Source organism: Strix uralensis, chromosome Z (assembly GCF_047716275.1).
Source record: "Strix uralensis isolate ZFMK-TIS-50842 chromosome Z, bStrUra1, whole genome shotgun sequence".
NCBI classification, from domain to species: Eukaryota; Metazoa; Chordata; class Aves; order Strigiformes; family Strigidae; genus Strix; species Strix uralensis.
In genome coordinates, this window is record NC_134012.1 from 100,994,649 (window position 1) to 101,012,331 (window position 17,683).

Here is a 17,683-nt window from a genome sequence, read left to right on the forward strand (position 1 = left end):
TCCCTCCAACATCAAATGTTTTACTGTAATTTTTAATTCTTTATAGATTTTTATGGGTCTGCTTTGTACCTTTGAAAACAACAAGGAGTTTGCCCTTGACTTCAGGCCAAAGAGGTGCTGAATCATACCTAAACAGACTATTTTAAACTGAGCTGGAGAGGGCTTTTTTTTTTTTTTTATTAAGGAGTTTGTTTTCTCTGCTTTTGCACATTAGAAAACTATTCCCTCTGGTAACAAACTTAATGCAGGGGAATATAATAAACTAAAAGCAAATTAACTGTGTTATTCTAAATTCTCTCTCCTCGTACAATCAGTCTTGTAATTTTCAAAGGAAACAGTATAAAACTTGCAAGACTAATAATCATAATTATTATGAATAATGAATCCTGAGATATTATTACACAATAAAAACACACCCTCCCATGCTGTGTCTTACTGTTCAATTATTTAAAGCTCCCTGACAATTATAAACTCACTTTAAGTCTGTCTTTTTATATGATGAGGAACCGTAACCCCAGCCACAGCAGCTTTCTTTTCTTTTTTTTTAGCACTGCAGTTCAAAATAAAATTGCATTTAATATTTCAAAAGGAAGGATTCTTTCTTTAGTCCTCCAGTTTTTCTGCTAAGAAATGCTATTTTATTTCAAAGCATTATCCAGGGCAAAAAGCAAGCAAGCAACGTTTCAAACCAAAGCGCTGTGATTATGTTCTGCAAGGAACAGAGCTGGGGGAAGAGGATTGTGTTGTCAGCTTCTTAAAAAATAGAAAGAACTGTACTAAAAATCTGAATTATGTATTAATATTTGTCAAAGTTGGTAAGAACTCTGTTGATACAGCTTATAGAGCAAATTCAAATTATCACGTGTCGTTGCTGCTCAGTGGTCCAGCACTAGTCAGCCCTGGCCAGGCATCGCAGGTATCTCAACAGCTCTCCCCAATTTTTGGGGGAGAACTAGGAATGCAACAGCTTTCATTGTTCAGAAAACGTTCACTGTAGCGCTGAAAGGTCTGTCTTGGAGTTTTAAAAAAATCAGGAAACTTTATGTACAGGTTATATAGATTTTATTTGGTTCTCTTTGCCATCTGTTCTATGTCTCAGCCTCACCTCCCGATCCCTCCAAAATCCCCTGAGCCTGTGCTCCCAAACTTCATCTCTCTTTAGCTCTGATCTTTTTAAGATCTTTCATGGATTATTTATGCAACTTGCAGTATGCAAGAACCAGACGTACTTGGGTAGACCGAAGCCCGTCCTGACAGCCCTGACCAGGATGCGTGGGGAGAAGTGTAAAATTGGGGCATCCTTCCCCAGAAGATGCTGTCATGGTTGACCATCATCACCCCTTGCTTTTCTCCTCGATGGTGCCCGTCTCACATGGGACCTCCCCTGGAGGGTCCTCTCCCTGCCCGCCTTGTTTTGGGTGGCACCCAGTGATCCTCGGCGAGGGGTCAGCCTTGTGCACAGGGGAAACATGGAGGTCTTCCTCACCGGTGCATCTCACGCCCTTACCGTGCCCATTTTCCTGGTGAAATGGGTTTTTTCTTCAATAATAACCAAAATAATTTTTTCCAGCCACCCCACGGGATCGTTCAGTGAAATTATTTCCAGATCAAATTTTGGCTCAGTAGCTCCTACATAAGGTAAAATAGTTTCAAAATTTATATTTTTCCCCCCTGTACTGAGTAAAATATTTCTCCCATTAGCCTTCTCCTCGTGAAATACTAGTGGGCGGTTCTCCACTGAAAAATTGCAACCTAATAGGTGAGAAGAAGGTTGAAAATTACAGGTGATTGAAGAGAGACTTAAAGTGGCAGAAAGCCAGCAATTTTTAAGATGCTACCGTAACTACCACTATTATGTATAATTCTTTTTAAGTCTATGGCAAAGTAGATAATGTTAACAAAACTATTAGTATCACTACGCACCGCTATAAATATCATTCCTGTTGTCTCAGAGTAACTGCTTTTCTAATGGGGCACAGTGAGTTTCATTAATGTATAGATTAGTTCTGCTGGTTTCTTGCTTTTTATCTGTAAATTCAATATCCTGGAAAAAAACTTACCTTAGGAAATATGTACCATATTACTATATTTTTTCAGTGCTTTGTACCATGAATAATGGGCACAGAATTAGTATTCAACCCATCTGATTGCGCTTTTTTAAACTGACTTAGGCAGGGAGATAATTTTCAGAAAGGACAGGGCACTAAAATCTCTGCTGACTCTTTTTTTTCCCCGTGGCAGCGCGATCTGCCGTTGAGCTATCTAATAGGTTTATTATAGATCGGAGGCACTAATTCTCTCAGGTTGGGAATCCTCTTAATTACTAATTTTGTTACTTGTATGGTGGAACAATTTCTCTGGGAGTAGCGTAAGCGATGAAGCCTTCTTTCCTGTAGACTTACATCCTACGAGTTTGTGCCTCAAAACTACAGTCATCTTCTCTGGGGTCCTTTTTTCAACCCCTTCTCCCACCCTTGGAGCACATCCCGGGGTCCCAGCAGGTATAAATGCAATCATCCCCCCACTTGTAATGTCCTTGAGTACCCCCTACCAAGAGGCAGCTGATAGGGGAGCGCATTTTTGGTACCAGACCCACACATCAGGCTGAAGAGTCATTGAGTTCCTGTTGAAACTTTTTGATCAGTGGGGACCCCGAGCCCAAAAACTGATATTCATTAAACTCACGATGATTTCTTTTATTTGAGATCCCTAATCTCTTGAGAAATGTGGTCAGAGTTGGCCAAAATGCAACAGCTGCCATAGAGGGTTTAAAAGATGGGCAGATGGGACGATCACTAAGCTGTCTTTCCTTAAAAATCAAAGTTAAAAATATAAAATGGCAAAAAGTGCCATGAAAGATGATTTCATATAGAGGTTTGAATCTAGGGCTTAAATTTTTAGTTTTGGGGTAAGGACTTTTACCATTTTTGTGTCCGGCCGTTCCGATAGTCAACGAAATATTTAGACTCTCTTCAGAACTTGGTAGGGTCTGTGCTTCAGTCTCCTGCAGTGTAGCTGTAATTTCACCTCTTAAAGATGATGGACCCCGGGAGAGCAGATTACAAGAAGCAGCCCTTTGGTGTTTTGCTTCTCTGGTGTCTATTGGTCTTTTTAGTCCTGGACCTTCTGGATGGGCAGCCCATCACCTTGCCGGGACATAAGATTGTGTTATATATTGTATAATAACAGAGCTGAGACTTTTCCAGCACCGTCCCTCGTCCTCTCCCCCTGCTTGCCCCAGCCTTGGTGTGTATTTTTAACATCTTTATTGATGATCTTGATAAGGACATAGAGTGTATCATCAGTAAGTTCACAGATGACACCAAGTTAAGCGGGAGGGTCGATCTGCATGAAGATAGGGAGGCTCTACAGAGAGACGTGGATAGATTGGATTGGTGGGCCAACGTCAACGGGATAAGCTTCAACAAGGCCAAGGGCCAGGTCCTGCACTTGGGCCACAGCAACCCCCTGCATGGCTACAGGCTCGGGGAGGTGTGGCTGGAGCTGTCTGGAAGAGAAGGATCTGGGGGTTCTAAGTGACAAGCAGCTGAACACGAGCCAGCAGTGTGCCCAGGTGGCCAAGAAAGCCAACGGCATCCTGGCTTGGATTAGAAATAGTGTGACCAGCAGAAGCAGGGAGGTGATAGTCCCCCTGTGCTCTGCACTGGTGAGGCCACACCTGGAGTTTGTGTCCAGTTTTGGGCACCTCGATACGAGAGAGCTCTCGAGGTGCTGGAGCGAGTGCAGAGGAGGGCAACGAGGCTGGGGAAGGGCCTGGAGAATAAATCCTGTGAGGAGCGATGGAAGGAGCTGGGACTGTTTAGTGTGAGGAGGAGAAGGATGAGGGGAGACCTCATCACTCTCTACAGCTCCCTGAAAGGACGTTGTAGAGAGGTTGGTGCTGGTCTCTTCTCACAGGTGATTAGTGACAGAACAAGAGGGAACGGCTTTAAACTGCAACAGGGGAGGTTCAGACTGGACATGAGGAAAAAAATTTTCCCAGAAAGAGCGGTCAGAGAGTGGAATAGGCTGCCCAGGGAGGGGGTGGAGTCCCCATCCCTGGGTGTGTTTAAGGGTCATTTGGATGAGCTGTTGGGGGATGTGGTGTAGGGGAGAACTTTGTAGACTAGAGCTGAGGGTTGGACTCGATGATCCCAAGGGTCTTTTCCAACCTGAAGGATTCTGTGACTTTGCATCATTGTGCACTTCTGGGGAGAGAAATGCTGGATATTGTGGATCTGGTGCTGTAGACGTAATAAATAGGATGCTCTGGGAGCAGACTCTCTCCAGCGTTAGCCAAGACCAGGGAGTGATGCCATTTTTTCTCACTGTTTTAGTAAGACCGTTGTTTCGCTACATATATTATATGGAAAGGGTATAATTTTCTATGACTCCTTCTTCCTCTCAGCACAGCAGAAAACATCCTTCCCATCTCACCTCTGCCCTGCTCATAGCTCAGGAAATTTCTATGGAAGAAAAAACAGCAATTAGTGCCATGTAGTCCCAACCCTTTGGGGTTGTGAACTACACGTTTAGCTCCTTCAACCCAATGTGGGAGGGGAGGCCCCCTGCGTACTTGTCTTCCTAAAACTAGCACCCGCCCCAGGACAAGTCTAGTGAGTTTATATGGACTTTTGTGGAGTTCTAGATGAACAGAGCCCCAGATCTGTCTCAGCAGTAATAGATGGTGCCACTCATGAGCCCGCGAAAGTCCGTGCACGGTGGGACGCTGCGCCCGCCTGCTGGCCTTGGAGATACCGGCTGGGTCATCTGCTGATCGCCAGAACCTTTTGCTGTTAAAAAATTACATCTGCACAAATTATTCATACGCTGCGCACAGGCATATGGTTTATTTTTAAGGGTGTGGAAGGTCAAAGGAACTTCAAATCTTTCTCTCTTAAAAGTGCTATCCTTGAGATCCCTTGATGCGCAGCATGCATCACACACAGGGCACCTGGAAGTTTTCCAGCTCCTGGATGATGTTGCTTAGTCTGCTGAAGATTCACAGGCTTTATTAAACCAATCATTTCTATGATACAGGGAGAGGAAAAAACCCACATCTTATCCTGAGCAGGCATTGCCTTTCCTTTACGTTAAAGCTGCCTTTCTTTTGCCGCTCTTTTTCCTCTTAGAAGACCCCGTTTGAGCTCTTGGTGCTTTGGTGAGCAACACCGTAAATCCCAGTTGAGCTGTGGGGTGGCACCGGGTGTGCTGACACACCACAGGCTGGCTGATGCACTGTCATGCCACGATTGCCACCCGGCTCTCTGCGCCGTCACGTCGCATCGCGGCTGCGCTGGACCTCAAAATTGGTTTTCAGTGCTGGCTTGTAGGCTGGTTTAGTTTGCTGAAGAAAGAAGGGTTATGTTGAGTGTACCATCTGGGCATCCATCTGTCTGCCTCTCACCTTCCTTCGTCGCCTTTTTAGTTATTTATTATCAGTTGGGCAATTTAAAATGCTTACAGAAAGGGTGAAGATCAGCGATTTGGGATCCCTTTTAAACTGCCGGGTGGGCAGAGAAAAACCATCAGAGTCAGTCCTGGAGGTGCAGGAGGGAGAGCTGAGCTGTTCCCACGTCCTGAGGTGGTGGGGAGCCGTGAGGAAGAGGGGGGGAGGTCCCTCCAGGACCCCTCCGTATAACTTTGCTGTCAAACACTGGAAACATCTGGGGGACGCGGAGCTTTTGGAGCTGCTTATCTACAAGTTTGTTGTCTGATTTCACGGTTGACCCTGTTCCTCTGCTTTTCTCTCCTGGCGTCTCGCTGAAAGTGATGGCACACGCCTCACAAAAAATGAAAGCGGTCAAGAGCTGTCTGGATTATTTAAAATCTCACTTTGCGCTTTCCAGGAAATTTGGCCTCAGATGTTTCTCTCCTCTGTGTTTATTTTCAAGCTGGATGGTAGCATTTATTTCATGCAATTTTACACAGAGCATACAGTAAAATGATGGGCTGAATAGGAAATTCAAAGTGACTGAATTGATGTAATTCCTATGTCAGGAAAAAAACGTAGGGGTGAGAGCAAAGTAGTCATGGCACCTGGGCAATTGCTGATGGAAAAAGACCTCTTAGATCCTCATCAGTCTCTTTTGATACTTTTATTTCTGTAAGATCTGAGCATTGCACATTACGGAATTTACTTACACGGTGACTCTTGTCTCAAGCTAAGTGATTTGGGAGCTTTTTTTTATTGCCTGCCTGAAGAACGCTCCATGTTGTAATTCATGTCATAAAAAAGCAATGAAGAATAAGCATGATTATTTCATTGAGCAGATGGGAAAAGGTAGGAGCAGCGTCAGAGAGATGCTCTACGTTATGCTGAAAATCTTGCAGAGCTGGCGGTTGAACCCGGGACACACATAATCCAGGCAAAATGCCTTTATTAAAGCACCATCTTTCTTCTTTTTCCATCTCTGGTTTGATCCATGTGGTCAAAATGTAGATGGTTTTTCACACAGGTCAAAACTGGGCCTTTACAGATAAATATTGTTTGCAGTAAAGCAGCTCATGAGTTCATCTTTGCTCTTGCCTTAGTTTTCATGTGGCCAAGACACAGCAGATGCTCAGTAAAGCAAAACCAATTGGCAGGTTTTTGCAATTTATTGAGACCTAAGAAGCGTGCGGGCCATGGTTCTGTTGAGGAACTCAGAATACCTTCTTAGGCAAATTACTCTAAAAAGCTTCATTAATTTATTTATCGGTTCATTCCGGAGTGCAGCCACAGACGTGGGGGCTGTAGGGGTTGGGTAAGATCAGGTCATTGCTCCCAAGGCAAGTCGCGGAGATACGTCTCCTCTCTGCCAGACAGAGGTGAGTGGGAGGCTGAGGCGGACTGAGCAAAGATTTTTAGGGAAAGAATAATAAAAACCAGCCAATTGATTGAGGTGCTAAGCCGTGGAGATACACACTGGAGGGGAGGGATGGCTGGAGGAGACATTCCGAGCCTACGTGGTGTTGGAGCCTCGGTGTGGTCACCCGTGCGGAGGCTGATTCAGGGATTTCCTACCAAATGCAGGTGGTTTAAAAGACTGGGAAATCCAGGATCTTTCCATTTTTTGCCTTCAAAGCCATTCCTATCGTGTACCAGCTTTCAAATCCTTGAGTATTTAGGAAGAGCTGCTGCAAGAAAGCTTGATTGGATTTTGGGGAGTAAAAAAAAAATCAAGCTTGCAGGCTGCTACCTCACGATGGCAGGGTTTTGCTCCTGATGGAGAGAGGTCAGTTTGCCGGGTTATCCACAGGTATTTTAATGAACTATGATAAATTTTTGCTCTCATAAAGCACACCTTGGCGTTGGCCTTCCTGACACTTCATGGCAGCCCTTGCAGTTGTAAGGCCCTAAAGCTTCTCACTGAGTACAAGATAAGGCTTCAGGAGTGGAAACGCTCCATGTTTAGAATTATTCTCCAGGTTTAGCTTTGTCATTGTCTTCCTTATTTCCTTCATGCTGCTTTGAAGATGGTGTTATTAATTTTTTTCCCTGGTCTCTTCTCCGGCGCTTGTTACCAGAGTGTATGAACCTCTGCGCTACCATGAACACCCTTGGATTCACCATTCTCCATTTTTCAGATGAGGAGGAAAGGTGCAGAAAGATTCACCTCAAGCATCCTCATTAGCCATGCGTGGCTGCCCTGCAAATTCACGCTCCTGTCATTGATTTTGATAAATAATCTGTTGAACAAATCAGGTAACATGTGCCACCTTCTGCCAAAACTTTGAGTAACATTGAGAACTAAAACCAAATTAAGAAAAAAGGACTAATGTGCCTGGTGGAAGCCTGAGCTGCAGAAAAGGACTAATTTTTTTGCATAGTTTTTGAGAAGAATTAGGTGCCTAGGGAATAGGAACCACAAGAACTAAAATACCGAGCAAATACCCACCTTATTTAGCCACATTAGGGGAAGCGCAGTTGAGAAAAGAGGGATGTTGAAGCATTTTGTTGCTTTGCTTTACTTGGGATTCTTTGCTTGACCTTATTTTTAAATCAGCCGTACAATACCTTATTGACACAAGCAGAGGTACCTGTTTTGTCCCACCCTTTCGGAAAGCAAAGGGTTTGGCCCAAATATTAAAGGCAGCGTTAATAATAATAGATTTAAAAATTTAAACCCTGCTGTCAGCCTGGGCCAGGTTTGGTGAAGAGGCTCCATCCCAGGAAGAGCTGCCAAGGTGAGCTGAAGCTTCACATGACTTGACTGTGTCAAGACTTGGAGGCTGGTGTGTGTCCATCAGCAAAACCTTTTGGGAGTTGGGTAGCAGCAATGAGATGTGTTCAGTATAATTCAGAGATTTTACTTTCTTATACATTTAAATAGCAGTTGACCGAAGACCTTTGAAGGTCTCATCGGTTCTAAATGTTGGACTCCTATGGCCACGTGCTGCTGTGAATATAACTTGAAGTAAAAAAGAGATTGAGATGGGTCTTGATTGATATCTCTAAGCGTGAGCAAACGTTTTAAGTACGTATCCTGCCTTCCTGAAAAGTCCACCCGCCATCAGAGAGCCCACATCTCAAATGTGGCAGCAAGTTGTGGTCCCCTGGGTAGGTGCTTCAAGCTTACACTGCTTCGGGGTACTCTAAGGACCAAAGACAAGGCCATGCAGTTTTGATTCAGATATAATCCCAGTATTAAAAATGAGAAGATACTTCATAATCAAAAGCCAGAAAGTTTCACTGAGACCAAGCTAAGACATACTGTAATATTTTGTGAAAGAAATATTTTTTTCTCTGAATAAGAACATCTCAGTTTGTCGTGCTTTCGAAATTTTCCCCTTATTATTTTTTTTTCCCTTAGCAAAAACTATTATTCAACTTTGTTACATTCATGAATAGCTTGAAATCCCTCAGGGCTCAGTTTTAAACCAAGCGTAACTTTTGCTAAAAGAAAATAAGCCACGCGCTGCTGTTGCAGGATTGCTGATGGTCACAGGGAGGAAAAGGAAGACCAGTAGTTGATCACGAACAGTGGGAAATATCTGACCTTCCGGCCGCTTCTCCCTGTCGTTCCTAGAAACAGCTGCTACAGCGCTGAGTTGCAAAAATAATGAACGTGCTCACGCGCTCCTGCTGCATTTTCAACACCGCAGATGATGACGTTTATGGCCGCTGTTTGGTATTTGACCGTGAAATGCCTTCCAAGTCCCTCAGCTGCTTTAAAAATCTTTATTTCTGCTTTTTCCGTGGGCAGCAGCTATTGTTCGGTGGGTCGGAGATGGCTGACTAGATTAACTGACCGGTTTTTCCTCAGGGAGCATTTGCGGGTGATTGAATTTCTCGCAATCAACAGCCCATTGCCCCTCGCCCCCCTCCCCCCATTTTTCTCGGTGACTAATTGATGATGACAGATGTCACCTGCGCAGTGACGCCAGCCCTGCCTTTGCAGCTCCAAGGGGAGAGCAGCAGGTCTTTTCTGAACAGGGGAGCTGATCCGCGATGGGTTTGCCCATTGTTTTTTTTATTTTTTTTCTTATAGTAGCGTTAATTAATAAGAACTCTTCACTGCGTGAACGTAAGCAGTCATTAAGGCCATATCTGCTACTGATTTTTTTTTTTTCTTGCAAATGTGAATAGCAATTTTCTCAGCTGTAAAAGGAAAGAAATAGAATATAATATGCAGACAGATGTGCGTACAGGCGTGCCAGTCTTTCACAGGCACGGGAAGAGAGAAGTACGTGCACGTACCAGCCTGTCTGAGGCTTCCCTTGGAGAACCTCTGGTCAAAACAAGCTCAGGTACAAAAAGCGAAATATCTCAGATCTACTACAGTTAAAGAAATGATATGAAAGTTTGTATCATTTATAGTTGACTTTTTAAAATAAAATAGCGGGTAGCAGCCATGCCTGTGCTAAGAGTGGCGTTGCTGTGCTGGCTCAGCAGTGATGGGTGTGTGGATGAGGTGGATGTCCACAGAGGGCTGCAGCTGCCAGCCTGGCTAACACCAGCTCTCCAAAAATAAGTGAAACCACTAAAATGTCTCCTTTTTTTGGCAGAGCTGCAGTCACACCTGGAACTTTGCTGGAATAGCGGTGCCAGGCAGCTCTTCACACCCAGCACCCTTAGATCTCGGTCAGCAGGACTTCATCTTCATTGCCTTGACCCAGCTTGGGTTTTTGCCTAGAGTAGCTCTTAGGTGACAACAGTTAATGAGCTGAGAAAAATAAAATCACTTTCTCCTAACTCTGACTGAGCAGCTTCACTGCCACAATGCAAACACTATCACCCCCACAGATGCTCTCGTTTCAGCCTCTGCACAAAGCTCTGTGCCTTGCCTTTCCTGCCCACATCCTGCTTACAGGTTCAAATAAGAATTTTTAACTCCCCAGAGAGGCCACACTTGTATAAGGTATTGCTCTGCACATTTAACAGCAGGTAAGCGTCTGGGTTACATCTTCCTTAAAATAGAATCACAGAATCATCTCGGTTGGAAAAGCCCTTGAAGATCCTCCAGTCCAACCATGAACCTCACACTGACCGTTCTCAACTCCACCAGATCCCTCGGCGCTGGGTCAACCCGACTCTTCAACCCCTCCAGGGATGGGGACTCCCCCCCTGCCCTGGGCAGCCCATTCCAACGCCCAACAACCCCTTCTGCAAAGAAATCCTTCCTAAGAGCCAGTCTGACCCTGCCCTGGTGCAGCTTGAGGCCATTCCCTCTCGTCCTATTGCTTGTTACTTTGTTAAAGAGACTCGTCCTCATAAATAGCTTTCCCCATAATACCTTTCACTATAAACATTGGACCCAATTTCCCTGGATTAATTGCAATTATGGTGTCTTATAGTTCTATATTGCACTGCTGAATTTCAAAGTAAGCCCATCTTTTGACTTTTATAGGGGATGCAGGCAAATTATATTTTAACCTGTGCTATTCCATCATTAATTACTGGAGCCTTCTTCAGCCTGACCATCTCTTTTGCCTCTCTGACCACCCAACGTGTGCTCTTTCTCGGACTTTGCTACTGGTCGCTCTTTTTGCTTCCCACCCCAGCACGCCTCAGCTTTCCGATCTTTCAGTGGGCATCCCGTTTCCCAGCCATTTACCCTTCTCTTGTCTTCTATATGCTGTTGTCGCCCCTTCAGGGGCTCCCTCCCATTGAAGAGGAGATAAAAAAGAAAGTTGTTGACTTTTCTGTGGGAGAAGTGAAGGTGCCATGTGGTTGTCTTCTCCCTCTGTCTTCCCTCCAGTGTCTGTCCCTGCACAAAATAGGGCTGGAGGTTGAAAGAGTAAATGTTTGATGGATTTTTGTCTTGTTTTTCCACCTGCTACTGAAAGGCGGTCAGATGTTGCGGTGATGAGCAGAGAATAAAACCCTAGAATAGTACGGCTGGCTTGTAGGTGTAGGCTCGAGGGCGGTTCGCATGTCCCGAGTTTCACGGCGATGGGGATCATTCATAGTGCTGGGGTTTGTGGCGTGGCCCTCTGGGCATTTTTCCTTCACTAACTGCAGAGTTTCACGCTCCATCCTGGGGACGTGTCCTGCCTGCTCGTCTGCGAGCAGGAGTAGCACCTCCCTGTCAAGAGGAGCGTGTAGGAGGAGATGCTTTTTGTGGAGGTGTCCCTGTTTACTAGTTTCAGAGCATGATGTTTAGCAGATGAGTTAACCTCCTTCCTCCCTCCATCACAACTCAGCAATTAAGCCGTTATCCTTCCATACGTCTCTCTTGCCTGTGTTTGAGAAAATGAGGCTGGAGAGAAAAGAGAAGCGCTACTGACTATTTAGGTTCTGATGTGGTTGTTATTGCGTAGGGCGGAACTACCAAAATCTCCCTGCTCTCTGTAAGGTTATTGTGCGTTTCAGCTACATCCGTGCTGTTTCCAAAGCGCTGTTGGCCTAATCCTGCGAGGTGCTAAGCTGGGAGTGAATTCCTCATACAGGAACATCAGGCATTGTTGACACACATGAACTTCAGTGATTTATAGCGTGGTTCGTCATGTCATAAAAGAGGCATAATAAAAATTAGTACTGCATGACTTGTTTCTAAGAACATCATTATGGCACCAAGTAATAACGAATTACTGTGCAAGAAGCCAGAAGGGAGGAAGTATGTATGGCAACGAGGACAGATCTTTTATTTGGTAAATTAGTATCGCTGCATATGGGCTGAAAATCTCGAAACATATGCTGATGTACCCTGACGTCCTGGCATGTGCTCCGTGTCGTCGGTAAAACCTGGCGTGTGCGAACACGTCGAATGCGGATGGGCGCGCTCGCACCCGAGCGGTGCCAACGTGATCTCTGCTGGCGGTTGGAGGATGGATTTGAGCACCCAAGGCCTGAAGAAATGTTTTTTGAATGTGACGCTTCGAAGCTGCGTTGTGTGATTCATCGGCTGGATGAAAAATGGAAAGGCCAAATTTTGTAAATGGTCCTGAGGAAAGGTAATAGGAGTTGCTTGTGCAGGAAAGAACATTTTATTTGACTGTAAGTAGTGAGCTACCAGTAACTTGTCCAATCTGATACTTATTTGGGACAGTAAATGACACCTATTTCATATCTCCGTGAAGGTCATCTGATAGAACGTCTGCTTTTTTCCTGCCTGTTGGAAAGCAGACCAAAATTTAAAGATTTGATGATCAGACTAAAACACTGCAATCCATTTGGGTCTTTTTTCACCGATTCTCACCTATTTAATCACTTAATGTGGGACGATGAGAGCTCCTGGATTCATGTCCCAGGACCTTCCCGGCGAAACATCTTCCAGCTGCAGGTTAACGTTGGGTTTTAGAAGCAGCATGGAGGATGGGTGATGAAATCCATCATTTTGTCATGAAATTTCAGATGGAATTTTTCACTGCCCGTGTGAAATGCAGAATTTTTCCTTGCGTTCCCCTCTCAAGGCATGTGCTTGGTGGCTTAACATGCCTTGAGACAGATGGGCTCCAAGGCCCCAGGATCCCTGCGCCAGAGGATAAACTTTGTACAGAAATCAGGTTCCTTACCTCCATCCTTAGTTGTTTCCCTTGATCTGGAGGAAAACAGCTCCCGGTTTACACCCACGAGCAGGTTGGGACGGTATCTGGAATGCGTAATTCCTGGATTGCTTTTGAGTTCATCAAAAATGAATCTCCCTGTGTTGAAGTAACACTGAGTAAAAATAGAACTCCTCTCGTCTGCAGATCTTGATGAGGTCTGTTAAATTAGAAATGGTTAGTGATGCGTTACGAATTTAATATAATTACAAATTGGTATTTGTATGATGGCCACTGCAAAGTAAAATCAGGTAACTCGTGCTCTACACCTCAACGTTTTCTTTTGTTTAGAGTTGTTCTATTTCTTTCCCTAATGTGCATGAATGTTATTTTTTTAATGAACATAATTTAAGAATTTTTTAAATCCCCTTTTTAACATTTAACAAAAATGTCAATTAAATTTTTTAGTCCATGCGGGTGCCAGCTGTGGGTCTGTAAAGTATCTCTGAGGTTCTCCCCCCAGGAATGATTGTCGACCCCTCAGCTTCCTGAGCTGTCCACAGTTCTGCTGTTGGGAAATGAAAAGTGGCTGCATTCTAAAAAAAAGCAAATCTCTCAAAATTGGTATCTATTACAGATCTTATTTAAGGATATTTCACTGGAAGAGGGCCTCACTTTTTCAGGTGTTAGGTGTTACATATGTAGCACCTCTGGAATTACAGATATTCCTGCAGCGAGCTTTTTTCTCACTTAGAACTTTCACAGTTTGCTCTGTGGCAGGTGTAAGATGGGTCAAAAAGGTTCTGAATAAAAAAAAAAAATTAAAAAGACTAAATTCTTTGAATGTAGGAGCATAACAAAAGACTGGATTGACCAGGCTGTGGCTGTACTGAGCAACACCAGACAATAAGCACTTATTTGATGTTATTTCTGGAGTTAAATTCCATGTAAATTGCTTTTCCTTTTAACGCGGAGGATTTGGAGATGAGAACAGATTCACGTTCTTATGTCATACTTGAAATTCATGCTGTACAAATAACCAATTTAAAGTGCTAAACCCAAGGAAAATATTGTGGGGAAGAGCGGGGAAGAGACTTGAATTTAATCCAAAAGTTTTATATCTTAATTTGAATAAAACAACTTTTTTTTTTTTTTTTTTTTTTTCTGAAACGAAATCCTTAACTTAAAGCCTTGGATGTTCCTTTTATGTTTAAATACATTCAGTGAAATTTCCAAAAGTCTTTTAAAACAGAAATAGATAAAAAATTCATTTCTATATTAAAAAAAAAAAAATTTAAATCAAGGAATTGAAATAGTTGTTAGAAGGCATAAAAAAATATTTTGAGGTAGCGTCTTGGCTGAAAATTTTCATCTGATGTCTTGAAATGTCATTTTGGCACCAGGGAATGTGGGATATTTAGGGAAAGTGTGATTTGCAGCAGGAGGTTGAAGATTGTAAGTGTGATAGTTTTCTCATTTTTGCTGAAAAAGTATCGAGTTTCAAATCTTATCAGCAAGCTCTAATTGGCAGTATTTTGAAAGTTTGAATAGCCTGTAGTAGGTAGTCTTATTTTAACAGACCCTAAACCAGTGGCAATTGCTTGAATAGTCTTCGCTTAGGTTATAATTTAAAAAAAAAAAACACCTAAATGGGTAATGTCGTGAACATTAACCACTTTCTGTGAGATATAGACAGTTCCTGTATACAGCCCAATCTCTTTCTGTATTAATTTATCCCCCTGAAAAATGAGTATAATTTTTAATTCAGGTGTGTGGCAATATGGTCTGTGTATAACAGGCTTAAATATTCTATGTGAATTAAATGCGAGTAACTAAAAATCATGGAAATTTTAATTGCTTTAAAAGCAGAAAAGTCAAAGTCATCTTTATCAGGTCAGGACTTGGTCCTCGATGCAGATTACCAGGATAGCTTTTAGGTCAATATTACTGACATCCAAGAGCAACATTTTCTCTATGCACAGTAAGTTCTCAATTTATTTTTCATCTCAAACTTACAACTTCTTTGCTTAAACTTTCCTTAAACTTCTTTCCTTTTCCTGTCAACTTGGTAAATATGTAAAAAAAAAAAAAAGGCAAATGAATATGTTTTGTACAGAGGCACAAAAACTGTACTGAGGTCTGGGTGTGTATTGTGTATATATAGTCCCTGTAAGCACTCAAGTGAGAACATGAGATGTTTTATAACTTGGATTTAGAGGATTTTCACCCATGTCTTTTACTGGGAGAGGCTCATGAATAAACCCATGCCATCTATTGCCACCTCTGCTTAGCAATAATAATGTTTTATCTTCTTCCTGCCAAATCCCTTGTGGGATATAATGACAAGTGGGTTTTTTTCTTTCATTCATTCATCATCTCTTCTTGTATATCTCACATAAGCTTTTGCTGGTCTCTATAAACACCATTTAAGGAGGAGACAACTGCTGCTAATTAGATCTCATCCCTACCTGCCTGCAGACACATACATATATGTTAAAAAAAACCAAACAAACAAACAAAAAAAAAATAAAACAAAAAAACCCCCATAAAATTCAATCAGACCTTTGAAAAGTCTTAAAAAAACCCCAACCTTCCTCTTCAAGCTAGGTCTCATATTCCTATTATTTTTAATTACAAAGAGCCCATGACTGCTGTGTATGAGAAGCAGTGGTGAAATGGGATGTTACGCGTGATGTTTTGTCCTTAGTTGTTTTCAACGTATTTTGTAGCTGGTGTGTATTTTGCCAACAAAGGCTGTAAAAAAAAGTAGTTCCTGAACACCTATATCAAGCATATTTCTACATTTTTGAAGGACGTTTGCTTTAGGGGTGCGAGGATGGGTCCTACTGGCAGGATTATAAGGGCACAAAACTCACAGTTGATTCTGGATGAAAAATAATGGGGGATTTGGGTCTGGATTTGAGGTGCTTCATTTGGCTTCCTAAATGGAAACACGAAGATTGGTTCCTATCAGGCCTGTATTCAGGCCTTCTCTGTTGATTGTATAGTCATTTAGACATGGGGAAAATGAATCAAACAGTCCCGTTTTTTGCTCGCTTTGTACAGAGCTAGATGATTATTCAGACTGCCACAAGAGCAGAGAAAGATGCACTTTGCAAGGAGTTAATATAAACCACATCAGGCTAAAATCAGAGCCTGTCAGACTCTGATGAAGATGGTTTAACCAGTGGTGGATTGATCTTGTGTAGTCATATGAAAGATTGAAGGATTTCAGACATTACTTGCTGAGATAATTTCAGGTTATATGTCTCTCTATATTGTACTATTGTACTCTATATGTTTGCTATTCACTGCTAGCAACAATAAAAGTGAAATTGCTTTTGTCAGTGATAGCTCTACAGAGTTTACTGAAAGCCAGAGTAAAACACGTACTTAGTGGACTGGAGCTTCAGTCCCAATCTTGCTGCTTTTCACCTCAGTTTTTCGCTGTTCTTTTCCTAAGTTGACACCTAGCAGGTCAGCCGCCGCCGCATCCAAGGGCGTGAGGTCACGAAGGGTATCGATTCTCCTCCAGATTTTAGATATTAATTCAGCGTGTTTAAAGGTAGATACCCCTGTTGGGTAGTTTGAGTAGCTCGTTGAGCTCCATCATCCATGTTAGGTAGAAGCCCTCATTTTCTGCGGGGGGAGCTTGGACACTCGTGTATAGTAGTCGTGTACGCGTAGTCGCCTAAACGTACGTGTCTGGACTTGGGGCTGATCCTAGCGCAAGTTTCTGAATTATAAATGGGTTTTGACAGAAGAGAGGTCCTGACCAGGAGGATGGATATTTGGTGGAGGAACCACGGACTGAGGTGTGTTGTGGGGAAACAGAGTTTCTACAGGCCCTCAGGTGCCAACACGGTTAATAACGGGGTTTTTTCTGAATTGCTGTATTTGATTCAAATACCAAAACTCAGCTGAAAAAGCCTCGTAGGTTTGTCTGCATGTTTTTTTTCCAATCGTGCCCTTGGTACTTCTCTAGAGATGTTTATCTACCGCAGCAGTTAGAAGACAATGCATTTAACGCTTATAAGACGTGACTCAACATATAGAATAGACCAGAAGCCTAAATCTGCTCATTCTGACCGTGAAGCAAAATAGTTGCATCGTTGTAATATAAATGTACACAGAATTATACTTTAGCCTCGTGTTTGCACATTATTTAGATCAGCGGCCTGTGACTAAGGACGCGAAACACGATCTCAGTGCAAATAATGGATCACAACTTTGCAGCCAAAAGAGCTGAGACTATGGCTTAATATTTTCTTTCAACACATCATTACTCTGGAAATGCCACTGGGAAATTCCTTAATTCCCTCTGGTTTTAGATTGATCACAATAAGTAAGAGGCAATATTTGTTATTAATGATAGCAATATTAATGGCTTTTAATAATAATTTAGGGATAAGAAAATGCTCAGCCAGTATTCGGCGAACATCATGTTTTTACGTAAAGCTATTCTTCACAAGCTGTTTAGCTAATACAACGCTCTTCGTATCTCACGGTAAATTAATGCTACTTAATATAGTTCGCAGTGTATGCACAGGGACTGACCAAAAAAGATTTGTGATAATGAAAAAAATAAATTGCTTGTTGGTTCAATACCAATGGTAAAAACCCGCTCTTCAGGGCCGGCGTGGCCCGTGAAATTGAACCTCATATACATCATGTTTGCCCGCGGAGAAGATCAGGCAACTGTGGATGCCCCATAAGGTGCGTGTGCTAAATCAGGAGGCAGCTGATCACATAAACTATTGTTAAAAATTAAATA

At 42.8% G+C, this 17,683-nt stretch overlaps 1 protein-coding gene across 1 annotated transcript in view; it reads left to right on the forward strand.

Annotated features, from left to right (window-relative positions):
- The window catches only part of DCC (DCC netrin 1 receptor), a 641,274-nt gene that overhangs the window by 435,986 nt on the left and 187,605 nt on the right, over window positions 1–17,683 (forward strand). The window lies entirely within an intron of this gene.